Source organism: Podarcis bocagei (assembly GCF_964188305.1).
Source record: "Podarcis bocagei genome assembly, chromosome: 9".
NCBI lineage: Eukaryota > Metazoa > Chordata > Lepidosauria > Squamata > Lacertidae > Podarcis > Podarcis bocagei.
In genome coordinates, this window is record NC_138134.1 from 2,950,375 (window position 1) to 2,977,720 (window position 27,346).

The 27,346-nt window shown below is 45.0% G+C and overlaps 1 long non-coding RNA gene across 1 annotated transcript; it reads right to left on the minus strand.

Annotated features, from left to right (window-relative positions):
- Positions 1-27,062, minus strand: LOC308594960. The gene is made up of 3 exons (XR_014011706.1): positions 26,976-27,062; positions 12,909-12,951; positions 1-706 (listed from the first exon to the last, which is right to left on the minus strand). It is a non-coding gene; the product is annotated as an uncharacterized lncRNA (long non-coding RNA).
- Between the last annotated feature and the right edge of the window lie 284 nt (positions 27,063-27,346).

Genomic DNA, 27,346 nt, shown 5'->3' on the forward strand with positions numbered 1-27,346 from the left:
GAGTCATTGTAATCCTGACTTGGCCAGCCCATGACAGAACTATCCATGGCGCTGCTGCTGCTTTGGGGGCACCTACTCAGCTGCATAAGAACAGTCCCTTGTTCTGCTAGACACCCCCTCTCCCTGAAACTAGAAGCAATCATGCATTCTTAAATACTTTATAGGCACAAAAACACTCTATGCACTAAATGCATAGACCAGACTCAGACTTACAGACGCAATCCAGCCAAGGGAGATCCAGGCACAAAGCCAACTTGCACTCATGCAGTGGACACATGCGCAGATGGACATCCGCAGTGTTGCTCTGGCCCCTGTTGAACGAGCTCAATGAGTCTTCAGGCGCTGATGGGAATGGTCATCTAGTCATTGCACAGGAAGGTGTGCAGAACTTAGCACTGGATCGTGACCAGGCTCCACCATACAACTGATTATGCAATGGAGCAGTGATAATGATATGGTGATGACAAACCTGGAGCCATGTAATTTTAATCGCCAGGCTGACTGCCAAATCCAGAAGACAAAATGGCTCTAGTTAGGTTGCTTATCTTGCAAAATTAGAATGAATATAAATAATCAGACTGTACCCTGAATGTCCATGAAAATTCTGCATGTAAAAATGAAGACACAAAAACAACTCAAAGGATAATCTGTTAGGATCTGCCGGTGATCATTTAGCATGAAATTTGTTACAACAGTATATGCAAGGCTGAAAGAGAAAAGAGAAGACATGATAGCTGTCTCCAAATACCTGAAGGGCTGTCACATGGAAGACGGAGCCAGCTTGTCTTCTGTTGCTTCAGAGGGTGGGACCCAAACCAATGGATTCAAAAGACAAGGAAGGAGATTCTGGCTAAACATTAGGAAGAATTTTCTTATGGTCAGAGCTGTTTGACATGGAAACAGAAACCCTCAGAAGGTGGTAAGCGCTCCTTCCTCTGCCAGGAAGGATTCTTCAGCTATGATTCCTGCACTGCAGGGGGTTGGACTAGGTGTACCTTCCAACTCTATGATTCTTTACTGCAGAGAGAACGGAAGCTTTGGAGACACCTGTGGACCTCCAGATGCTGTTGGACTCCAGCTCCCATCAGCCATGATGGCCAATGGTCAAAGATGACGAAGTCCAGCAACATCTTGCAGGCCATGAGTTACCAATCCCTGGATTTAAACAAGGAACGAGGGGGGGGGTGGCATATTACAAGATGGTGGGTGGTGAATAACCTAGAAGGGGGTGGGGGAACAAAGATTAGCATAAGGTTTTCGCCACTTCCTTATATTCTGCATTCTTGTACCAGGGCATGGTGTGGAGACACATGGTCCATTCACCTTGCTGAAGCCAAACAGATCAGAGCCTGCGAGGGCCCAGGAACCCATAAACGCCCCTCTCCCTTCTTCAGCATTGACTGGCCCTCTTTTAGAGGAAAGGGCTGCCAGCAGCGATGCTCATACCACCTGGCATGTGGAGAACATCGGGGTCAAATGCAGCCCTCAGGTCTCCTTTTGGCCCTTTCGACCCTCCCCAGGCAGCATCTCCCCCCACCAAAGGCTAGAGCCTCCTTGAGCGCTTTGCCTGGATGCAATGTTGTAGCACCCTGCTTGTGGTTAACGCTTAGCTGGAATGAAATATTCAACGCAGCAATAGAGAAATTAAAATAATTATTTATTTGTCAGACAAATAAATGAGAGGCACAGTGGTATATGGTTACCAAGCTCTGGCCTGGCTCCTGCCATTATGGCCAGCCCTTATATTCCCTTAATCCAGCCCCCTTTGCTCCTCCTGTGGCTGCCTCTGTCCAATCAGCCTGGTTGAATTTCCTATTGGCTGATTGCTATATCCAATCCTAAAAGATACACCCACATCCTCCTGTCCTTATATGGAACACAAACAGCTATATATTGTTACATCTATAAATGACAAATAAGTAGTAATATATCTTACATGTGTCTCAACAAGGAATCTTAATTACCAGCTCACCTCTTGCCCTCCCTGCCCTATTGCCTTCTAAAACAAATGGTTAATCTTAAATTTTTATCTTAAACATATGTCAAGGATCTTGAGTTTCACATCAACATTGAAAGATATCCTTCATTTGAAGGTTTCTAAACAAATGTCTGACAGCCATATATCAGGACAGCATTTGATGGCGTCTTCTTGTCTGGCAAGAGGCTGGGCTCAATGGCCCCTGTAGTCTATTCCAACTCTAGGACTCTATGATTCTATGAAATAAGAATCTAACATCTAAATTTGTTACTTTCTAAATCCTTTGCATAGTTACATTTAAGCCAATATATTTAAGCTAATATATTTCATACATTATCATAGGTAACCTTTTAAAAGGAATAAGGCCTTTTTAAAGTAGAGAGAGAAAGAGAAAAAAAGAAGAACTCAGTTTAAAACAGTTTCAGAAGAAGGCTCTTCAGTTTACATCCCCCCCCCTTCAGCAAGCTGCTTTTCCCATTATCTGTTTAAGGAAGAAACAGCTTTAAAAAGACTTCCTAGCTAGATGCTTTAAAAAGACTTCCCAAAAAGCCTCTCTTTCTGCCAGCTAGATGTTTTTTCTCCCATTTGCCTCTGGCCTTAGAAAATACAGCTCAAGGTTTTAAGAGAGGCCCATGGTATCATTTTACTATTTGCCCATTCCTAATTATATTTATCTCTGCCTTTGTTATCTTCTGTAACATGTAGGGTCAATGTCCTGCTCTTAGTCTGTATTTTCAGCTTTTACGACTTTGAGAATTGTTTTCTGCTATCAATCAAAAGGGGCCCCTTGTCTTAGGAGAATGGCCAAGGTTTTCTCTGCCTGGCATGAAACGTTTGAAAATTAAGCCCTCTTTAATATACAAGTCCTGATCAAACATTAATAAAATGCAGGCTTATGCCTGATGCCTCATTCCCCCCTTTCAAGCTCAAGGACCTTCATCCCAAGTGTCCTTGATAGCTTGACCTTCATCATGTTCCTGAGGTAAAGCTCTGTATAGGGCCATGATATGAGGTAGAGTTTCATTTGAAACCATCTTGCTAATTGTACTTCTAAAACATGAAATGATACATGGCATCATACATAAAACCATTACCACTACTGTCAAGAAAAACAAGCAAGACAATAGTATCCCTTTGAGTCCTGTGACATTAGGTAACCAATTGGTGAGCCATCCCATATCCCATCCTTCCCATGTTTGTACTGGGACATGTGCTATATTCTCCATCTTTGTGGCCAACACACGGATTGCCTCACCATTATCTGAAATGTTAAAGCAACAGGCATTCCCTGTCAAGTTCAAGACTCCACATAGGCCTCCCTGCTTGGCAAGTACATAATCCATTCCCATTTTCAGCTGCAAAATGGCGGCTCTACTTTCATCCAACTGTTGTGCAATAAGTCTCAAACTCTTGGCCGTTGCATTGGTTACAAGTTCCACTACTGCTTGCAATCGAATTATTCTGTTTAGATTATAAATAGGATCCCGTGCCCCTTGTATGAGCTCACCAGGATTCCAGGAGGCAGGATCATAATAGGCTATAATGCGCTCTGGTGGCCAATCATCAGTACCGCTCCAACTTTGGGTACTTCCTCCTGCTATATGAGAAATATCAGCGTTTCTTCGTGTACGCTTGGGCAAATTAGTGGGCATAATCCACATTGGTGGCAATACCCATCCCAGGAAACAAGTCCCACTCCATTTGGAGGGGAGTTTCTTGTATGCCCATTCTCCACATATCCACCACAACCATCGTGTCTGAGGTCTTTGGTACGTGGAGTACAGAAGGCGAAATAGCAAAAGAGGTAGAGAGTTCACAGTGCAGTATGTTAGATTGCCTTTTTCTGTCACAGTTATGTTCCATACCACTTTCCATGCATGAATAAAAGGAGGTGCACAGGGCAAGGCATCCCGAGTTCGATAGGTAGTATCGTGTGCCCAGGTATTCTTAATATTATCCCAAGTATAGTGACAATGAGAAGAGCCTATCATGGTAGAATCAGCTGCATCTGATGATCTATGTACACAGAATTCCCCTTGTACAGGTATAACTCGTAATGGTTTAGTTGAGTTCCATCCGGGGAAATTCTGTATTTCTGTTTGGTGTGGTATTTCGCTTACCATACCAATGGCATCTAATGGTATCGGTAATAAGGGCATACCTCCCTCTGAATCATCTGGCCCGAGAGAGCAAACAAGGCAATTGGTCCTATTTGCAACATTGGCTACCATTTCAGCTAAACCTACCCACATATTGTGGTCATGGTGGAATCCATATTTAGTCAATTTGGCCAGATTCAAGGACCCTTCCCCTTCCCAAGGGATCAGGATTAATAATAGAATCATGTTGATGTCTAGCATATGCATTCCTTCCACAAAAGATTACCTTATAGTGATAGCAAATAAATATTAGTCCCAATATAATTCCCCCAGTGACAGAAATGGGGAACCACCAAGACCAAAACATATATCCCGAGGATCCCCAATGAGTAATATCTCTGATAATTGTTCCACAAGGGGGGGGCAGTCAATCAATTGTGGGGCAGTCAATCAATTGTATAAGAGAATCTTTCCTTTCACAATCGCTGGTTCAGATGCTCCTCAAGCTTCAGGCGTGCGCAGGTCAGCCAGCTTCCAGGTTGTGGCTGCAGCAGGCCGGTCGTCTAATGTTGCCCGTGACCTAGCCCGTTCCCGGTAGGGCTAGATACAGGGGTTTTTGGAGAGAGTCAGTTTAAGAGGATTAGAGGGGTCACCTTTGCACGTCCAACTGCCTTCGGACTTCTTCAAACGGGAGTGATGAATCCAGGGGGTCACCTCAGCTACCTTCACCGCTGTTGGAGTAGAGAGCAAGACGGTGTAAGGTCCACGCCACTTAGGTGCAAGTGGATCACGTTTCCACTCTTTCACCCATACGCTATCGCCAGCCTGGAACTGATGAATCGGCTCGGCAATGCTGCACGGCGTGCGCTCGAGGGCCCACCTGTTAAGAGAAACAAAAACACGGGAGAGAGATTGCACTTGTCCCTGTGTCACATGGTCTCCTATTTGTTTAAGATCAGCTGAAATATCCTGAACAAAGGAGGGCGGTCTCCCATACAGGAGCTCAAAAGGTGACAACTTAAGTCTTTTTGTGGGTGCACACCGAACACGAAACAGTGTTATGGGTAACACATCTACCCATCCCAATCCCGTTTCCTGGGTTAATTTTGCCAATTGGGTTTTCAGAGTCCGATTCATTCTTTCAGTTTTCCCTGAACTCTGAGGCCTATAGGCTGCATGCAGTCTCCATTTCACTTGTAGGACTCGACATACTTCTTGTACTACTTGATCAATGAACGCTGGCCCATTGTCACTTCCAATGCATCTAGGTAATCCAAACCTCGGGATCAATTCAGTGAGGAGTCTCTTAGTTACCTCTCGTGCCTTTTCAGTTCGGGTGGGAAAAGCTTCAACCCATCCGGTAAGAGTATCTACAAACACAAGGAGATACTTGAATCCCTTAGAAGGGACCAGCTCTGTGAAGTCCACAATTAGGCTTTCCATGGGGACATATCCCACATGTTGGATTCCAGGAGGTTGTACCGGTCCCTGCCTGGGATTGTTTTTAGCACAAAGAACACATTTCTGTGAAATGCAAGTTGCTAATTGTGATAGGTTAATAATATACAACTTCCGACTGAGACTCTCTCTGGTTGCAGTACCGCCAAGGTGAGTAGATTCATGATAATTTCTTACAATTGTGCCTGCTAGATGATGAGGTACATAAATCCTATCGTCTGGCAGGATCATCCAACCGTCCTTCACAACTGCTCCTTCCTGTTCAGCCCACTTCCTCTCTTCTGGGGTATAGTGAGGTTTAACTTCTTCTGGAACTACCTCTGGTATGAGGGCTGCTATAAATCCTCCCACAGGCTTTTGGGCTGCCTCTCGAGCTGCTTTGTCAGCAGCATGATTTCCTCTGGTTATTGGATCCCTTCCTCGTCCATGACCTTTGCAGTGCATTACAGCAATCTGTTCTGGAGCCCATACTGCTTCTAACAGGGTTTCTACTTCAGGTCCATATTTCAAGGCTTTCCCGTGGGCTCCTATTAGACCTCTTTCTTTCCATAGAGCACCATGTGCATGCAGGGTTAAGAAGGCATATTTAGAATCAGTATAGATGTTTGCCTTACATCCGGCTGCCAATTGCAGAGCTCTAGTTAAACCTATAAGTTCAGCTTTTTGTGCCGAGGTGCCAGCAGGCAAAGCTTCAGCTTCCACAACTTCCTCATTGGTGACCACAGCATATCCTGCTCGTCTGGCACCTTCATGCAGGTAACTGCTACCATCAGTATAATATACAACATCTGGATTTTTCAATGGTTCATCTTTCAGATCGGGTCTACTGGAATAAACTTCATCCATTATTTGGAGACAATCATGTGATTCTTCATCATCTACCTCTGGTAGGGGCAGCAAAGTCGCTGGATTGAGCATATTCACTACTCGTAGATGAATCCTGGGATTTTCACACAATAGGCCTTGGTACCTAGCCATCCTTGGGTTCGTTAGCCAATAACTACCCTTATATTCCATGAGTGTCAGAACAGCATGAGGTACATTCACATACATCGTCTGGCCGAAGGTAAATTTATCAGCTTCTTTGACAAGGCTGGCAGTGGCCGCTACTGCCCTTAGGCATGGAGGCCATCCTTTTGCTACTGAGTCCAATTGTTTTGACAAATAAGCTACTGGACGGTTCCAACTTCCTAATCTCTGGGTCAGGACTGCCGCTGCAATCCCATTCTGTTCATGTACATACAGCTGAAAGGGTTTTTCCGAATTAGGCAGTCCAAGGGCTGGGGCCTCCATAAGTCGTTGTTTGATAAGTAAAAAGGCTTGTTGCTGCTCAGGTCCCCATACGAATGGGTCCTTTTCTGCACCTCGAGTGCTTTCATGTAAGGGTTTGGCCAGACTGCTGAAATCAGGTATCCATAGTCTACAAAACCCTGCTGTTCCCAGGAATCCTCTGAGTTGTTTCCTTGTGGTAGGTTCCTTGATAAGGCAAATAGCTTCTTTCCTCTCTGGCCTCAATGCTCGTTGTTGGTGTGAGATGTCAAAGCCCAAATATTTGACCTTTTCTAAACATAACTGTGCCTTTTTCTGGGAAACTCGGTAGCCAGCTTCCCAGAGCAAGTGGAGCAGTTCCTCTGTACCTTCTTTACAGGTATCAAAATCCTTTGCTGCTAGTATAAGGTCATCTACATATTGCAGAACCACCTTTTCTCCAGGTATTGAGGGGTAACTTGTTAGATCCTTCGCCAAGGCAGTGCCAAATAAAGTTGGGGAATTTTTGAATCCCTGGGGCAATCTCGTCCAGGTTAGCTGGTCTTTTGTTCCTGTTAAAGGGTCTTCCCACTGGAAGGCAAATATAGGTTGGCTCTGTGGTGCCAGCCGGCAACAGAAGAATGCATCTTTCAAGTCCAATACAGTAAAAAATGTTGCTTCTGGTGGGATCAAACTCAGCAGGGTGTATGGGTTTGGTACATTTGGGTGCAAGGTCTCGATAGCCTGGTTTACGAGCCTCAAGTCCTGCACTGGCCTGTATTCATCTGTTCCAGGTTTTCGAACAGGCAAAAGGGGTGTGTTCCATTCTGATTGGCAGGGCTTAAGCAGACCATATTTTAATAGGCGGTCCAAATGTTTCTGGATGCCCTCTGCTGCTCGCCGGGGTAAAGGATATTGCTTTACAGATACAGGGGTAGCCATAGGTTTTAAGGTTACTACAATTGGAGCTATATTCTTGGCCATTCCTGGTGGGCTATTTTCGGCCCATACTCCTGGTGGCACCTGTAGAGTTCGGAGGAGCTTGTTTAACTCTGTATCCAATGTGGGTTGGACTTGCAGGGCTGACATTAGGCGCCATGATTGTTCCTTAGGTACTGAGAGGGAAATTATTCCTGCTGCCTTTGATGGCAGTTTCATTTCTGGACCTCGAGGAGTGAAGGTGATTTGGGCCTGCAATTTGGACAGCATATCTCTACCTAAGAGAGGTATTGGACACTCAGGTATATACAAAAACTGATGGGTTAAACGATGTCCCCCAATCTGGCATTCCAAAGGTTGGAGGAAAGACCTCTTAGCTGACTGACCAGTGGCACTTTTAATGACTACACTTTTGGATGCCTTTTTCTGCAATAGTTCTGGGAGTACTGAGTATTCAGCCCCAGTATCAATCATAAAGTCTATTAAATGGCTTCCTAATTGGATCGTGACCGTGGGCTCCTGGAAGCCTAACTTTATGGAGTCCGGTCTTTCCTAGTCTTGGGTAAAATCCTCCTCTGCCAGTCCAATGACATTGTCCCTACTCCGTCCTTGTCCAGGTCTCTGATATCTTCCATCTCGGATCATTCCCCGTCCCCGTCCCTGGTTTCTTGGGCCGGAGCCTGGGCCTGGGCCTGGGCCTGGGCGTACTTCTTCCAACCTCAGGGGTTCAGGACACTCCCGCTTCCAATGACCCTCCTTCTTGCAATTCGCACATTGATTCCTTCCCAGTGGTGGATTCCTTCCCCGCCCTCTTCCTCCATTTAAGGGGCGGTAGTCTTGCTTCACTGCTGTGGCTAGCATTACCATCTTTTCCTTCTGCCACTTCTTCTTCTCTTGTTTCTCAGCCTCATCCCTATTCCGATAAACTCGGCGTGCAATGGCCATAATTTGGCTCATCAGCATCCCTTCCCATCCTTCTGATTTCTGAATTTTCTTACGAATGTCAGAAGCGCACTGGGCCACAAATGTAGCAGTAATCATTCTGCTGTTTTCAGGGGCTTCAGGGTCAAAAGGAGTCCATATACGATAGGCTTCTTGCAGCCTCTCTAAAAAGTCTCCTGGACTCTCATTTGGTTTCTGTTCTACTTCTGAGACTTTAGACATATTAGTGGGCTTCTGGCATGCCCTGCGGATACCTTGCACAAGCGTCTGGCGGTAGGTGGTAAGTCTGGCCAGGTGAATTACATTGTTTGGATCCCAATTAGGATCTTCCAAGGGAAAGTTGTCTTGGAGATGACGGTCAATATTATAAATATTTCCCACTCTGGCCTGCTCACGCAAATATATCTGTGCCTTTTCAATTATGTCTCTCCTTTCCTCAGTGGTGAACAGAGTATTCAGGAGCTGGCGGCAATCTGTCCAAGTAGGACTATGAGTATTTATTATTGAAGTCACCAAGTCCATCATAGCCTGAGGTTTTTCTGCAAAAGATGGGGTGTGTGTTTTCCAATTCATCAGATCTGTAGTCGTGAATGGAATATATTGCAGGGTCGAAGTTCGAGGTGGCCGTGGTCCGAGTTGCCCGTTAACCAGCACAGGCTCCTCAAGTGCATCAAATACTCTTCTGAGAGGGGCTACTACGTGATCTTTCTCTTCGCCTTGCTCTAGGGGCCTCAAATCATAGGGGATGGTATTTGTCCCAAGGCGTTCTTTTAGCAGCTTTATACGCCTGGCTGTATTGCTTGCTGACCGATTAAGGTCTCCCTGTAACTTCTGTAATAATTCTCTAGGACTTGGATGTACAGGGGTTTGGGGTAGGCAATCAGTTGTTTCACTAAAAGAGACTGTAGATGGAGTTCTACTGGGACTCACAGATGGAATAACCACTTCTGCTTGGGCTTTATTATAGGCCTCCAATGCCTCCTGAAGATATTTATCATAATCTATCAAGGAATCAAGTTCTGTGACTCCAGCCCCATTATTCATTCCACTTTCTTGCCTTGGGGTTACAACTGGTGGAGGGTTTGGATTAGGCTCCCTTCGATGTGGAGCATAGGGTGGAGGTGGAAGCAGCTCTTCCTCTGGTCCCTCAAAAATGGGTTTGAGTTTATTTGGCAAGATTCCTTTCCTAGCTTCGGCTTTTACAGCCAATAATTTGCATCGTTGGACTTTGCATTCCCTTATCCATGGAGGATTTTTATTTAATGTGCTCAGCCAGGAATCTATATATGAAAATTGTTCTGGGCACCCTCCAATTTCTTTGGCGATGTTAGACCAAAGTTTGCTTACTAAATTTATATCAAAGGTTCCTTGAGATGGCCATTCAGTATTTTGCTTCGGCCACTCTAATTCACATAACGTTCTCAGGCGCTCTGGCGTCATTTTGACTCCATACGCCCCTGAGAAGGCTTTCTTAAAATTATTTAACATACATTCAAGAGGTGTATTTTCCCCTTTTGAACCCCCAACTCCCATTGTATGGCCCTGTGAAGTATCCACTCAGTCACTCACACACACGCTTCGTGGGTTTCCTTGCCCAGATGGAGTCGCCTCACTGGGAACCGAAGTACTACCCACTCCACACTCAGGTCAGCTACAGATTGCTCTGTACTTTCTCACACATACAATGCGTTAGATACTTCACCACACACTACCTCCCATTCTTCCCTTTTCCCCCACCAGATCACCATCTGATGTATCCAACCACCTAGCGTACTCAGTTCCCACTTACTGAGACGCAGAAGTTTGATCAAGACTTCTCTTCCTCCCAGTTAATTGGAGGGCCAAAAATCCCTTTGTGCACTTACCCCTGGTTGGTTCCGTTTCCCCCCGGTCCGTCGCCGCCAGTGAGCAGGGTATCAGACAGACGAGACTTCTGCGTTCCCCCTGGAAAAATTTACCAGTGCGCGCTTGGGTAAGCAGTTTAAAGATCCTCTCTCTTGTACCCTGCTCAGTAGAGCGAAGGGGCTGCGTTCCAGCAGACCACTTATCCGAGTCACAGGAGCACCATAAAATGTAGCACCCTGCTTGTGGTTAACGCTTAGCTGGAATGAAATATTCAACGCAGCAATAGAGAAATTAAAATAATTATTTATTTGTCAGACAAATAAATGAGAGGCACAGTGGTATATGGTTACCAAGCTCTGGCCTGGCTCCTGCCATTATGGCCAGCCCTTATATTCCCTTAATCCAGCCCCCTTTGCTCCTCCTGTGGCTGCCTCTGTCCAATCAGCCTGGTTGAATTTCCTATTGGCTGATTGCTATATCCAATCCTAAAAGATACACCCACATCCTCCTGTCCTTATATGGAACACAAACAGCTATATATTGTTACATCTATAAATGACAAATAAGTAGTAATATATCTTACATGTGTCTCAACAAGGAATCTTAATTACCAGCTCACCTCTTGCCCTCCCTGCCCTATTGCCTTCTAAAACAAATGGTTAATCTTAAATTTTTATCTTAAACATATGTCAAGGATCTTGAGTTTCACATCAACATTGAAAGATATCCTTCATTTGAAGGTTTCTAAACAAATGTCTGACAGCCATATATCAGGACAGCATTTGATGGCGTCTTCTTGTCTGGCAAGAGGCTGGGCTCAATGGCCCCTGTAGTCTATTCCAACTCTAGGACTCTATGATTCTATGAAATAAGAATCTAACATCTAAATTTGTTACTTTCTAAATCCTTTGCATAGTTACATTTAAGCCAATATATTTAAGCTAATATATTTCATACATTATCATAGGTAACCTTTTAAAAGGAATAAGGCCTTTTTAAAGTAGAGAGAGAAAGAGAAAAAAAGAAGAACTCAGTTTAAAACAGTTTCAGAAGAAGGCTCTTCAGTTTACATCCCCCCCCCTTCAGCAAGCTGCTTTTCCCATTATCTGTTTAAGGAAGAAACAGCTTTAAAAAGACTTCCTAGCTAGATGCTTTAAAAAGACTTCCCAAAAAGCCTCTCTTTCTGCCAGCTAGATGTTTTTTCTCCCATTTGCCTCTGGCCTTAGAAAATACAGCTCAAGGTTTTAAGAGAGGCCCATGGTATCATTTTACTATTTGCCCATTCCTAATTATATTTATCTCTGCCTTTGTTATCTTCTGTAACATGTAGGGTCAATGTCCTGCTCTTAGTCTGTATTTTCAGCTTTTACGACTTTGAGAATTGTTTTCTGCTATCAATCAAAAGGGGCCCCTTGTCTTAGGAGAATGGCCAAGGTTTTCTCTGCCTGGCATGAAACGTTTGAAAATTAAGCCCTCTTTAATATACAAGTCCTGATCAAACATTAATAAAATGCAGGCTTATGCCTGATGCCTCATTGTGTCCTTGGGCTCTTCTTGCCTGGAAGGAGATGCAGGGGGGGGGTGACTTTTGCGTGGCAAGAATGCAAGCTATTGCACAAAGGAAAGACTCAGATCTATTGTTCTGCCCACTTTTGCATCTGGCACTGGCCCCGAGAAGGCTGCCCATGAAGGAATGTGGCCCTTTGGTTGAAAAAGATTCCCAACCCTGGCCATATGTTCAGTTCTCCAACTATAAATGCCTATATGTACAATAGGAAAACATCAGTGGACTTGGGGGAGCCCCCAGGACTTTGCTGAAGAACAGAAAATCTTTAGAAAAGAAAGCTTCAGGGGAGGCAGACTCACAAAAGCAGGCCCATGAGGACCATAAATGCTCAGTGGTGACAGAAGAAGGCGGGGGGGGGGGAGAGAAAATGGAAAAACACACTGCAACATTTTGTTGCAGAGCCCACTTTTAATTACTGAAATGTTTATCCCTGTGAGCCAGGAGAGAAAGTGGTCAGCGTCTCCCATGGACTGTTGTGCTCTTGCCAAATGGCTTACTCACACCTTCAGCAAAAGTGGCATATGGTGGAAAATACAACCTGGAGCATGCTCCCAAGGAGGGGTGTGTGTGTGATACCTGCACTGGGGCTGTGGGGAATGAGTGCTTTTTGCAGTAGGTTGGAAGCAGATGTAGCTGCAGACCCTGGAGCACAGGCAGCCTTATAGAGAATCAGACTCTTGCTTCACTGAGCTCAGCACTATCTGTCAGGCTGGCTCTCATTCAATGCTTTCAGACATTAGTCTTTGCCATCCTCATTTGGAGAGGCCAGGAATCGAACCTGGAGCCTGCTGAGGGCAAAACAGGCACCTCCCACTGAGCTGCGGACATTCACCTTTCAGAGTTGGAGTCCTTTTCCAGTTGTGTATCCATTAACCCTAAAAGTAAGTGTTCCATGTTAATTCAAACAATACTGACAGCTTCCAGGAGCCACAGGTGAGAGATGAGTGCAGAGGTGGACAAACTACCCCAGAAGGTGCATGACATGTCCCCCACCAGAGGTACAAACCCTCCCCTAACGCCCCATGCACCCCGCCTTACTAAGACAACTAACAATGCTTTCCGTTTAGCCTGGACTATTACTAGGGCAACATCCCTCAGCCCTCTGCTCCTAGTTTGTCTTCAAGATAGCATGGCTTTCAGGCAGCCCTAGTTGTTGTTGTTGTCCTGCTTTTCCCCCAGTCCAGGAGTCAACAGAGCAAGCTAAAAACATAGAAAGAATAATCATTAAAATGTAATTAAACATTCATAGAATTGAAATCATATTTAAAAATCCCTTAAACACAGACAATAACAATAAAACATCACAGCACCATCCCTTTCCTCAAAAACAGCCAGTTCCCAAAGGCATGTTGGAAGAGAAAGGTTTCCACTTGCCGGCAGAAGAATAGCAAGGAGGGAGCCAGTCTGGCTTCTCTAGGGAGGGAGTTCCAAAGTTGTCTGGGAGCAGCCACCACTGAGGAGGCCCTCTCCCACGTCCCCCCCAAGCCACAAAATGCTTGGTTACTTTTGCTGTAACAGACTAACCTGGCGACCTGATCTGGAAACAAGCAAGCAAACAAAAAAATGTTGGCAGTCTTTATTGGTAATCTTGCATGACAAGTAAGAGTATTCTGCCCAGGAAGACTGTTCTAGGTAGAATCAAGCCAACTAATGGGTTAAGAAATGAAAATAGCAGCGTATACAGCTAACCTGGCCCACAAAATGCAATTTATTGCTCTTGATAATTCACTGCAAAATCAGTCTAGCTGACAGCTCTGAAAGCAATTAAATTTCAGATTTGTTTAGCCTGCCTTTCTATTTGCAAGGCAAACTATATCTCAATGAGTTCCAAGAAATAGTCTGCAAGCTGCTTGAAATCCCATGCACCACAGATATATAAATTATAAACAATGCTGGAGGGGAAAAGAGAGATAACTATATTGAAAAAGCACAAGTGGGCCAAAGTATTGTTTGAATGAACATGGAAATGGCATTTGGAGAAAGCAAGCAGCCAGCAGCAATGCAGCAAAACTCCGAATCCGTAATTCAGGTTATTTCCTTCTGTGCCCCCCCCCTTAACCCCTGGCCTGCCTGGCAGCAAGTCCCACTGGCCTATGCAGTATGTCAAGTCCAAACAGGAGCACCATGGGGGGGGAGTTTTAAGGCGTGTGTCAGGCCCCCTCGACATCCCATGGCTTGCTTTCGTAATTCTGGGGCTGTTCCTGGAAAACTGGGACGCTTGAGTGGTATGAGAGGCCCTAGTCAAATGCAATGCAAAACAATTCAGGGAAGGCCAATGTCTAAGCCCCATGCACTCTGCACTATTGAATTTGTTTCCTCCTCCCTCCCTTCCCCTCTCTTTACCACCTTCTTTTTCATTCAACATCACTAATACCAGGAGCTATTTGCAATTCTGCCCACCCCTTTAAGTAAGGAACCAAGAAGCAGGAGCTGGAGTCCCGTCAATCTGGCAGTTGGTAAAAATTAATGGCCAGTGGAAAGGTTGCCAGTGATAGATGACACTTTCATGGAAAGAAAATTGAAAATGCAAGCAAAGAGAGGCAGCTGAGCGTGCCAGGACTGAGTTGGGGCACTGCCAACAACAGAGTGAGAAATATCCACCCTGCACATTTTTACAACTTAGAGGGATCCAGCCCAACAGCGGCCAAGCGCTGACTGCTCCACAGCAGCCAGAAACTGCTCAGCATGTGGAAATGTCACAATGGAACAGGCAGAGTTTATTATGAGGCTCAGCAAGTGACAAGGATAAGGAGCCAGTGATGTAAAGAGGAAGTGTTTGGGGAGCAGGAAGATGGAGCCGCGAGAAGCTCCAGGGGCAACAGCAGGACACATTTCCTTTCGAGGAGAACACTGGCCAGCCAATGGGAAGGCCTGGCCATAGTAGTCCATGCACTGGAGACTTTGAGACTGGATTGCTGCAATGCACTGTAGGTGGGGCTTTTACTTCAGCCAGAAGCTGCAGGATTGCTGACAGGAGGGAGGCCTTGGCAGCATGTAATGCCTGTGCCTGCCAATTTGCTACCGGGCCAATTTCAAGGTGTTACTATTACAATTGCTGTTGTTGTTGTTGTTGTTGTTGTTGTTGTTGTTGTTGTTGTTAATTATTATTATCATTTATACCCTGCCCATCTGGCTGGGTTTCCCCAGCCACTCTCGGCAGCTCCCAACAAAATATTAAAACCACAATAAAACATCACACATTAAAAACTTCACTAAACAGGGTTGCCTTCAGATGTCTTCTAAAAGTCAGGTAGTTATTTTGTAGCACCCTGCTTGCGGTTAACGCTTAGCTGGAATGAAATATTCAACGCAGCAATAGAGAAATTAAAATAATAATTTATTTGTCAGACAAATAAATGAGAGACACAGTAGTATATGGTTACCAAAGCTCTGCCTCCCTCCAGCCCTGATGGCCAGCACTTATATTTCCTCAGCCCAGCTCCCTTGCTCCTCCTTTGGCTGTCTCTGTCCAATCAGCCTGGTTGAAATTCCTATTGGCTGTCTGCTAGAACCAATCATAAAAGATACACCCATTTCCTATTACCTTTTATGGGAGACAAAGAGCTATATTTCCTTCTATCCATAAATGGCAGACAAGTAGCCATATATCTTACATTTGCCTCGACAAGGCACCTTAATTACCAGATCACCTTTTGCCCCTGTTGCCCCTGCATTCCAAAACAAATGGCTAAAACAAATGGCTCATGGTATTAAATTCTATCTAAACAGAGATCTTGGGTTCACATTCTCACACGCCATCAATGAAATAAGAATCTAACATAAGAATCTAACATTTCTTACTTTCTAAATCCTTTGCATAATTACATTAAGCCAACAAATCTCATACATAACATAGAGAGCTTTTTAGAAGAAAAGGCCTTTGCAAAGTAAAAAAGGAACTCAGTAAAAACAGCTTCAAAAGAAGCCTCTTCAGTTTACACCCCCCTTTCCCAGCCAGCTGCTTTCCCCATTAGCTCTTCCCAAAATTTATTGCCCTTTAACTCTCTCAGTATACCTTAAACCTTAGGAAAATATGGCTAGAGTCTGATGGGAGGCACATGGTATTATTTTCTGTTAAACAATAAATCTTACTATTTACCAATTCTTAATTAGTGTTTTTGCAGCTTGATTGTATTCTGTAATATGTAGGGTCAGTGTAACATTTGCTCCCAGCCTGTAATTCCCGTTTACAACTTTGAGAAACTTGTCTCCTGCTACTGTTATAAATCAGGGGGGCCCTTGTTCAGGAGAGCAGGAAGATAAACAACTGCCAAAGTACTTAGCCAGCTGGTTTCTGCCTGGCATGAAACATACAAACATTTGCAAATATATCTTTAAGCTCATTTTTAACATACAGGGCTTGATCAGATGCCTCAGTTTATCTCCTTTACATCTGATGGGAGGGCGTTCCACAGGGTGGGTGCCACTACCGAGAAGGCCCTCTGCCTGGTTCCCTGTAACTTGGCTTCTCGCAGTGAGGGAACCACCAGAAGGCCCTCAGCGCTGGACCTCAGTGTCCGGGCTGAACGATGGGGGTGGAGACGCTTCTTCAGGTATCCTGGGCCGAGGCCGTTTAGGGCTTTCAAGGTCAGCACCAACACTTTGAATTGTGCTTGGAAACGTACTGGGAGCCAATGTAGGACTTTCAGGACCGGTGTTATATGGTCCCGGTGGCCACTCCCAGTCGCCAGTCTGGCTGCCACATTCTGGATCAGTTGTAGTTTCTGAGTTACCTTCAAAGGTAGCCCCACATAGAGCGCATTGTATTGCTATAGAAAGCCCTTAACAACTTGGGGCCAGTTTACCTGAAAGATTGCCTTTCCTCATATGCACCTACTCAAACACTTAAATCTGCAGAACTGGCACTATTACGGGTGCCACATAACACCCATTCTGCAATCTTCTCATGTAGCAGCTCCTACATTTTGGAACTCCCTGCCTCTGAACATTAGGCAGGTACCTTGCTTGTGTAACTGGTGGAACTCTCCGCCACTGTACCCTCACTCCTTTTAGCCATTAATGAGAAGGCAAAAGGAAGGAAGGAAGGAAGGAAGGAAGGAAGGAAGGAAGGAAGGAAGGAATTGAAAAAGCTGTTTATTTTGATGTTGCAATATCAAGATGACTCAGTGGGATCTCTTTGCAAAGACTGAGCTACACAGGTCAATTATAATGTTAAAAATGTGTTATAAAAATATGACACCAGGGGGTGCTGTACAGCAGTCAATGGAAATTTGCATTGAGAGCTATATACTGTAACCGTTTTTTCTTAGCGTTTTTTTAGATCCATGTAGATCCAGCCTGAGTGCCTGTTAGAAATACAAGACACATTTTATACTGTTGTACAACAATGTCCCACCAGTCAGTCCCCTCCAGTTGGTGGAAATGTATAAAATCAGCACAAACAGAGCTTAACAGTCCCCTTCTATGGCTTGGTTTCCTGATTTAATCATGTTCTAGTCACTTAAACAATTTAGTGCTTTTCATCTAATCAGCTGAGATAAGCCAGCAGGTCTCTATGTGTGCACTTGCATCCCAAAATAATTACAGACAGGCTTGTGGTCACTGTATTCTTGACACAACGCAGGAATATCGCTTGATCAGCGTTTCCAGATGCAGATCTACCTTTTAGGTGGCAGATTAAATCCTTACTATGCATTTCTATAGATAGCATGCAAATAATATGCAAATAATAATTATCAGATTACTAACTACTCTTCTACGTGCACAGGGACCTCCTATCCAGGCCCACATGGCTTTTAATGTAAATACTAACTTAATGGAAGAGGTTTACGGACTTGAGCAGAGGATGAGCCTAGCAGATGGCTAATGGGGCCCCTTCTTGCCCAAGGCTAGAGATGGCTAATATTAGAACTTAACCCAACTCAGCAGCTGTTTGCGGGATAAACAGACTTGTACCAAGAGGGTCTTCTCCCTCTCTCTCTAGTCTAGGTCCATAGGCCCAGATAAAGTCCTAAAATCCAGGGATCACTTGAACTCTTTTCGGTGTCTGCTAAAAATATTTTTGCTTATATAAGCCTACCCAGATATCTAGAATGGAGATATGTTATAAGTTTATTGCTGGTTTTAATTTTTTGAATATTTTTATTGTTTTATTCTTTTTGTAAACCACTTTGGATTTTTTTCTTTACAATCAAGTGGCATATGAATTTTAAGAAATAAATAAATGAATAAAAACTCACACTGACAAAAAAAATAATGTGACATCTCCTCAAAACTAAAATAGGGACTGTCATTTCCCCAGGACAGGCAGCAGGAAACGGTGGTTGTCCCTGGTAAATAGGGGCAGGTGGTTCACCTGAGTCAGGTGGGAGCAGCAGGGCACAGCAAATGACGAGAACATTGTCTAGTCTGGTGGTTGTTTAGTTTGAAATCCACCAAACACTCTAAAACCATGAGGATGCAAGGCTGTTTTCAAGTCTAAACAATCTGAAGGGCTTTTGCTGCCTCTTTCAAGGCCACACAACACACGGCATTTCTTCTGGGTGCCCACGCTGTCCTGATGTCAACTAATATGAAATGACAGGAACTTTCCTCTGCCGTTCCCCAAATAGGCTTCTGATGGTCAATCAGGAAAAGAGGGGTTTTCAAACTACTATCTGCTCGTTGGTCCCACAGGGAGCAGTGACAGCCACCAGCCGAAACGGCTTTGAAGGTGAAGTAGACAAACGGACAGAGGAGGGCTACTGAAGGTGGAAGCCGCGATGGCTCTGCTCTGCTTCCACAGATGGAGGCAGCAAATGCTTCTAAGTGCCAGATGCTGGAAAGCACAGGAAGGGAGGGGGCTGCTCTTGTGCATGGATCCTGCTTGTGGGATTCCCATTGGAGCATCTGATTGGCTACTGTGAGAACAGGATGCTGGACTCGATGGGCCAGGGGCCTGATCCTGCAGGTTCTTCTTATGTTCTCCTATCAAGGAGTGGTTGTTGCTTTCTCCAATTGCCCAGCTGATATTTCTTGCCAAACATGGGGGCACCTACAAAATCAGAGCCAAGCCAAAGGTGTTAAAATACAACTTTAGACAGGGATTGGGAACCTCCGGCCCAGGGACAGAATTTGGCTTTCTAGGACTGGCTTCCCTGCTCCCTGTCCTTGCTTAACTCCCTCTGAGACTGTTTTTGCCTAGCTAGGAGGTGTCATTGATCTCTGACAATACCTTTTCTTGTCTGGATGGCGAATGCAGAGGAGTGTAGAACCTAGCCTCAGGTGGTCTACCCATTTTGTTAAAAATAACTGCTTTGTTCACTTTTACCTCTGGCCCCATCCAAAAGGGAATGCAACCCCCTGGCTGAAAAAGGTTGCCCATCCCTGGTTTAAGATGCTGGTAGCAAGTTTTAAAGGTGGGAATCTCTCCTCAAAAGGTCATATTTAAAGTTACCAAACTGAAATCCAAAGGATCCCCAGGATTTTTCAATAAGGAGAAGGATGGGGGTGACAGTTTAGAGAAAAGGTGAGTATGATGTGACACGATAGAAGATTATAACATTATGTCTGGCATTGAGAAAATGGATAGAGAAAAGTTGTTCTTCCTAAAAACTTGTGGACATCCAGTGAAGCTGAATGTTGGGAGATGCAGGAAAAAAGAAAGTCCTTCTTCACACAGCGCAGAGTTAAACTATGGAACTGCCTGGAGGCAGGAATGGCCACCAACCAAGATGGCTTTAAAAGACAATTAGACAAATCCATGGAGGAGAGGGCCATGGATAGAATGGTCACAATGACTGCTCAGAATCCGCAGTTGGACTCTTGGGCTGGAATCCTGCTCCCTGGTTTCCCATTGGGGCATCTTGATAGCCACTGTGCGATGGGCCATTGGCCTGATCCAGCAGGCTTTTCTGATGTTGTTATGTTCCAGTGAGTAGACCATGCATGTCCCGCTTCTGTGGAGGAGTTCCCGTTGGCTTCCCCATCCTGAGGGTTGGGACATTGGCCATGGGAATAAGCCATGCCCACCCCACGCTGCAAAAGGAGAGCACAGCACACGTCAAAAGTCAGATCAATGTCTTAGCTAGGCCCAGCCAGGTATCTTGGCATTCTGCTGTGCTTTACCTGCTTGTAACCTGTAGACCCATGTGGGGACAGTGTACTGATTTCATCAATAAAACTTTCAAAGCCTTCAATGGTGGTTTGAGTTCTGAACCCAAGAAGAAGAGCCAGGAACAGGTGCATTCCAGATGTTTTGGACTGCAACTCCCAGCATTCCTGACCATTGGTCATGCTGGTTGGGGCTGGTGGGAGTTCTAGTCCAGAACTCTTCTTTTTTAGCGATCACTTGTAGCCGAGTAAGATTGTCTTCCATAAACACGGTTTTAACAATGAGTCCATAAGTGACTGTGGAGGCCAATTCTGGACCCAAACGTCCTTCCACAGTGGGGACATTGGTTCCCGGGCGGGAGTTGATCACATCAGGAATGGGACAGCAGGCACAATCCCCTTCTCTCCACCCCTCCACATACACAAATCCAGTTCAACAAGTGAACAGTCATCAAGTCTGTAGCCTCTGAAGGACCCATTCGCCTTTATCAAAGTCACATAATTTGAAAAAAATGTGAAGGCTCTTTTTTCATGCATCAGAGCCAGAAGGTAAATTCACAGGTCTGAGCAGCACTGCATTTTAAGACCTCTTTTCCTTGAAGTTTTCCAAATGAGTTCCAAAGACAAACATAAATACCAGACCCTGAGGGCCTGATTTTGATAGGACTGAATTGAATTATCTGTTGGAGGAAGCTGACATCTGGCTAGCGCTTGGCTTAATTCAGGCTGTCAGGGCCTGCTTTCGTGTGCTGTGCCCAAGCCATCCTGATGGCCCAAGACTGATAGTCTTGCTCTGTAAATTGAATTCTCTGGTGCATATTGAGCTCTTGACTGCATCAGGGTTTTATTTACCAGCATAACCTCCTCTTCTTTGCTCTCTGGATTGGACTGATGAAGAACACATTTCCTCCTGCTTAGAAAACGCATTACAACAGCTCAAGCCCAACCTGAGAAGGTGTTGGCTGGCTGCCCCATCTCTCTTTAGCTTTTGTGGATGCTCAGTAAGTGTTCAAAGAATCATAGAATCGCAGAGTTGGAAGGGACCCAAGGGTCATCTAGTCCAACCCCCTGCAGTGCAGGAATCTCAGCTAGAGAATCCCTGAAATGTTGGACATCTTAGATCCCTTGACACTGGCTTTCTGTGGCTTCAGTCTCTCCTGATACGTTTTACATTGGTTATGTTGTCTGCTGAACCTTAACTGCTAATACAGGTTCCACAAAGGTGTTGGTAGCAAAACAGCATCATTGAACAGTGTATATAGAGCAGAGGTAGCCAGCCTGGCTTGGACTACACCAGCTCCACACAATATGTTTCCTGTTACTCTCCCCATCAAAGAATCATAGTGCTACATCCAATGCTGGTTGTAATGCTAGTCCTACTCAGAGGAGACCCATTGAAATAAATGAACACCTCATGCATTCTAAATAATTCAAGCAGAAGTTCTGAGGATTTGGTGTCAACAGCTGAGCATGTTAAGAAATCCTTGGTTTTTATTAATCCCATGTGATTAACCAGCTGCCCATCCAGGACACCAGAGGGAGGAGAGGGAGGATGTCATTTTTCATTTGCAGAATAAAAACAAAAGGCAGGTTTGTTACATTTTAAGGGTTTCTTTCAAGCCTGCCTGGATTTCTGGGTTGCTTAAATTCCTTTTGACGCCTGAGCCCTCTGCAGCCATCGACTGCGGGCCAGGGACGTTAAAAGCAGCTTCCAGCGCAGAGCCTGTTGGCTCCAGGGGTCACTGCACAACAAGGCTTGTACTTAGCAGCTTCTGTGGAGCAGAAATTCTTTCTGATACTGTTCCCTCCCCTGCCTAAAAACAGGTTTCGGCCCTTTAAGTTATTTCCTTTAGAAATTGAACTAAAATAGGCAGCTCCTCTTGATTGCGGCTTGTTTCTTGATCAAAACGTACACAATTACTGGAAGCGTCAGGGGCTCTGACCACGTGGAGGATTACGTTTCCCCCATTTCAGAAGTGCTGCCTCTCTCATGGCCACAGTGGCTCTGCTCTGCCTCCACACTTGGAAGCAGAAATGCTTCCAGAAACGCTGGAAACTACGGAAGGGGAAAGTCCTGGGCAGGGGTTGACAGCCTAAGGCCCATGGGCCACAAGTGGCCCACAGGGGTTGTTTAACCGGCCGCCCCCCACGAGCCGCCCCCCCAACCGAGCCGCCCGCTTGGCGAGTCCCCGCGCGCTGCGCTAAATCAGCACAGTGTGCCCCAGGGACTCACTTCCACGGTGCTGAATGTTGCGTCTGCGCAGATGCCGATGCCAGAAATGGCGGGCGTGGGATCGTCCCTGGAGTGAACTGGCCCAGGCGTGGTCAACCTTGCCGCCCCCTGGTTCTGGGGGATCTGGACACTGTGAAAACTGACTGGCCCACATGGGCCAATGGCCTGATCCAGGTGGTCTTCTTAGGTTTTTATTGAAAAAAGCAGAAAAAGAGACACAATTCCTAAACACAATTCTCCACATTTTCATGTCAGTTTTTAAATGCATTTTGGCACATATTACCCACGTGGAGAACTGTATCACATTTTGAAAGATGGCTGCATTTCATTTCTGTCATTGTTTCGAAAGGTATTAATTGTGTAGGTTAAACGCAAGCTGGGTTGAATTCATTCCTGTTTTTAAAGCCTTGTCCCCACTCCCCATGCCATCACAAGCATGAAGGGTGTCTTTGCTTCTGCAGCTCACGCAGGGCTGCAGCTCCAAAATAGTACAGCTCTGCAGCCCAGATGCAGACAACTGAAAGCCTGCAATGATTTCCCCCAAAATGCACTTTCCAGGCTTGCTGCACTGATGAGGAAGGACCGCCTTCATCTATTATGTGCCAGGCTGCTGGGGCTGCCCTTGAGCAGAGAGAGAGAGAGAGAGAGAGAGAGAGAGAGAGAGAGGTGGGCTGCGTGGAATTGCTGTTGGTGCAAACCTTTGGGTAGCTGCAAGCAGGAAAATGCAAGAAGGACCTTACAACTAATGGTAGCCCAGGTAGAAGCTGGGCTGAGGGGAATTGTAAAGATAAATAAATAGCAGCAAAGCTGTCTATGCACATTTCGGCATTATTTATTTATCTGGACAATTTATTGTTAAGCTAAATACACCACATAAAAATCAGCGACAAAATGACAGTGAAAATGCATAGTAAATGACTAAACAAAATATCTTCATGCAAAAATTATACAAAAAAATGATTGTATAGATATTGGATGATGTTTCTTTGGTGGTCTAATTATAGTTTAAATTCATACATCATCGTTGTTGTTGTTGTTGTTACTATTATTAATTTAATAATAATTTAGTGCCTGCCCTTCACGAGCACCTCCCAGGGTGGATTACAACAATTTAAAATTCAGAATTAAACAGATCAGAGTCCCAGGATTAGGGATTCAACATCCATCATAAAGTTGTTGATCTTCATGGTTTTTTTTAAGTAACTCATTTATCTGATGGTAGGATATTCTGTTTATCCTTAGTTTTCATTATCAAAGGTGCCAATGTTTCTCTTGGCTGTTACTGAGAGTCAGCAAAAAGTTCCAAGTAGCCTACACAAATGTAGTACACAGCTGGATTTGTGATCCTTCTTGGACTGTCATGGCTGCTTTGTCATTTGATGGCTGTGACTGTTCCTGAGACCTAGCAGGGTCCAGATTAACAGATGGGGGGGGGGGAATACCCAGCATGGTATTTGCACATGTGAGGAGGCTTGCTGCTGATCACAGGCTGAACATAAGTTAGCAGCATGATCTGTGATGGAGCTGCAAAAAATCCTGACGGGATTCTGGGATGCATTGCAGGAACAATAGTTTCTACGTCACATGAAAATAAGATTTCCACTTTATTTTGCACTAGTCCGCTCTCTTCTCTCTAATTGGTTCTGAAATACAAAACTGAGTTCTTCCTCTTAGTTAGCCACAACCCTGTGCTTAAATAGCATTTTGGCCTTCCATATTCCTGGCAATGGCGCTTTACCTCTTACCTCTGGGCTTTGATACTTGGCCCTCTGCCTCCTGCCCAGCACTTAGCCTGGCACAAATTCTGACACTTCACACGTTGTCAGCTCTTATTACTGGCACTGCACAGAGTTAAACTGGCTCCAGCAACTTGTCAGCAAGTGTCCACAAATGCGTGTCCACAAATGGACAGATGCTGTTATGCTGACCCCAGTTCTTAGAGTACTGGGAATTCTAGAAGCACACCACCCTCCAAGGTTGTTTCATATGGAAGGAGGAAACTGGAGACGTCCAGTGATTCCAGATGGCCTGCTTGGGTGGGGAGTGCCCTGTGCCACCCAGGGATTTTTTGAAACAAACAAAAAGAAAAGTGATTTCTGAATGGATAGGGTAATTTGTGAGTTCAGACATGTCACACCAAAAATTGGGTGAAATCATACCAAAGTCATATTCAGTCTACATCTTGTTTCAAAATGGTGCCCAGAGTCCAAATGGTGACAAAGTCTACTGCCTTCACCTTGTGAGCCCTCATGTCAAATTTGATAACAGTATCTCAAGAAGCAGATGAACTTAAGCTATAAAATGGGTGAAGTCATGTTTTGGTCCACTATCTTGATGCAGTGTCCAAACAGTAATAAAGCTTTGGAAGTTTCTGCCAAGTTTTGGGACAATATCTCAAGAGGCGGATGAACCTATTGCCAAAAAATGGGTGAATGCTAAATTCACATTTTGGTCTGCCATTGTGAATCAAAATGGTGTCTGCATCCAAATGCCAATGACGACCACTGCTCCCACCTCAGGAATGCTTGGGCCAAGTTTGGCAATGATATCCTAAGAGGTACCTGAATGCATAGCAAACAAATGGAGAAACAGACAAACCACTTTCCAAAATACAGTATATTGTAGATTCATCCTGATTAGTTTGCAGGGAGACTAGATGAGTTTTCACCAAAGCTTAGCAAGGTTAAGCATGAAAATGTAAGATGAGGGATACCTGGCCACAAATAGAAGCAATGTTTTCTCCTCTTCCCCCAGCAAATGGGATCAAAACCCCCCATTTATAAAAACACTGGCATCTGGGCTTACTCTTGTGGTGTGGAAAAGAGGCTGAGGCCACAAAGTTCCTTTTCTCCTTAGCAGAACCAGACCCTGATTCTACCAGGATTCAAGACTAGAGATTTGGCGTACCTTTTCCCTTGCTGATAAGGAGACAATTTCCTCAGATTTTAAGGGAGGCTGGGTTTCTTCCTCCCAGGGCGTTGTGTTCTGCCACAAAGTGTGGGCTGGGGCAGCCAAGAGAAAGAAATAACTAGATAAGGAGGAAATGCAGTAAGGGAAATTTGACAGCTGTTATCTTGCCATTATTGGCCATCAGCTTCTGCAGGTGCTCACTCTGGCCTAACTGCAAAGTGGATCACGTCTCTGCTTCCTAATGGGAGCATCTGATTAAGCAGCCTAATAGCATTTAGGAAGTAATTATGGGTGGGGAGAATTGCAGGGAGAAGGGATGCATTTTAAAAATGATGTCTTTCATAATATTAGAACCAATAGCTTCCTGTAGAGCCTCCTGTGCTTTTAACGTGGCTGTATCACAGCAGCGTGAAATTTGACAAGTGTAACTTTTCTATTTTTTTCTAATTTATATTTAATTCTTCAGTTATAGCCGAAATAGATATAAAAAACCAACAAAAGAAAAAGAAAGTGAGAAAACAATATTAACCACAGCAAGTTGGTGTATAGAGCCATCACAAGAAAAATATGGTTCAGCAGTCAGATGAAAATGCCATTCCACCCTGCTCCATTGGATGATGGCGGGTGGAAGTCGGGCTCAATAGTTTGTGTGTATACAGTAAAAGGACACCATGTTCATAAAGGTTTGTGGTGTATTTTCCAGTGGGTGTTCTTGTTGCAAGGCTGTTAGTTTGTCCATACGGATAGAGTTGCACATCTGTGACAGCCAAGCTTCAAAGAGAGTAACATTAAGACAAAATGCAGTGCTTTAAGAACGCACTCACAACTGTGCTTTAAATCTAGTCCCTGTCCCCATCAAATCAGAAGCACAGTTGGTGGTGACCCAAGAGGGAGGCTCTTCTGTGTCTTCTCTTATATTGTGGAATTTCCCCCCAAGAGAGGTTAGATTGGCTCCTTCTTTGTTATCCTATATCTGGCAGGCTGAGACCTTTCTATTCTGGCAGGATTATGGAAAAGAAGGCGGTGCTGACCAGCGGGTTGCCATCAGGGCATTAATGGGCTATTAAGGGCTGGTTCTAATTTTTCTTTTGGTATATTTCAACTATTGTTTTTATTGCTTTGTACTTTACAATTATGTTTTTAAATGTTGGAAGCCGCCTTGAATCTCAGCTTGGGAGAAAGCTGGAATATAAATACACATAGCTGTCAACATACAGATTTGAAAATATGGGACCAGCAGCCAAAATAAGGGACCTGCAGCCTCACCTGTTCCAGGCACTCCAATCTTCCTGTCCTCCTGCAGTCTGGTCAAACTCATGCTGGTAGCTTCGAGAACACTGCCCAACCAACTTTGTAACCAGAGGTTCAACTGAATAGAATCTGAATCACATGCACCACAAGGCCTATGCAGCCTCAACTTAAGATGGCTCCCCGGCCTGGCTTTGCACAGCAAAGTTTGCAGCAGCACGTGCAACAAAATGCCATCCAGCATTCAAAAAACCCCTCAGCTTGCATTAACTAGCCACACACACACAGCCTCCCCCCTCACCACGAGATCGCCAGTCACCCACCATTTTAGTCAACCAGCTCCTTTCTTTTCCCCCATAAGTCAATCGAAGGAGCCTCCAAAACTAGTTCAAAAGCCCCCCTCCCACGAGATCTCCTTTCCTTTCCCCCCACCATGTGCTCCTGCTCCAGACAGACCTTTTCGCCGGCAAAGGTGAGTGGGCCGTCGATGACGTATCCATCCGACTCCGATCCGAGCACTCAGCACAGGTATGTTCAACTTCTGAGCCCCTCTGAGCCAAAGGCAGAAAGCCCAGCCAGCAGCCAAACGAAGCCTCACGGAAAACCACCGTCACCTCTCCGCTGGGAAGCGCTGAGCAAAGGTGAGTCCCCAGGCAACACAGCCGATTTGATCAGCACAAGGCATGCAAGCTCCCAGTCGTTCTTAGACTTCTTATTGGGTGAGCAACACAGCCAAACAACACAGTTGGAGCCTCCCTCCTCCCTGGCTGGCAGGGAAAGAGGGAGAGGAGCTGCTTCCTTTGAAATTTAAGGGACATCATTTAAGG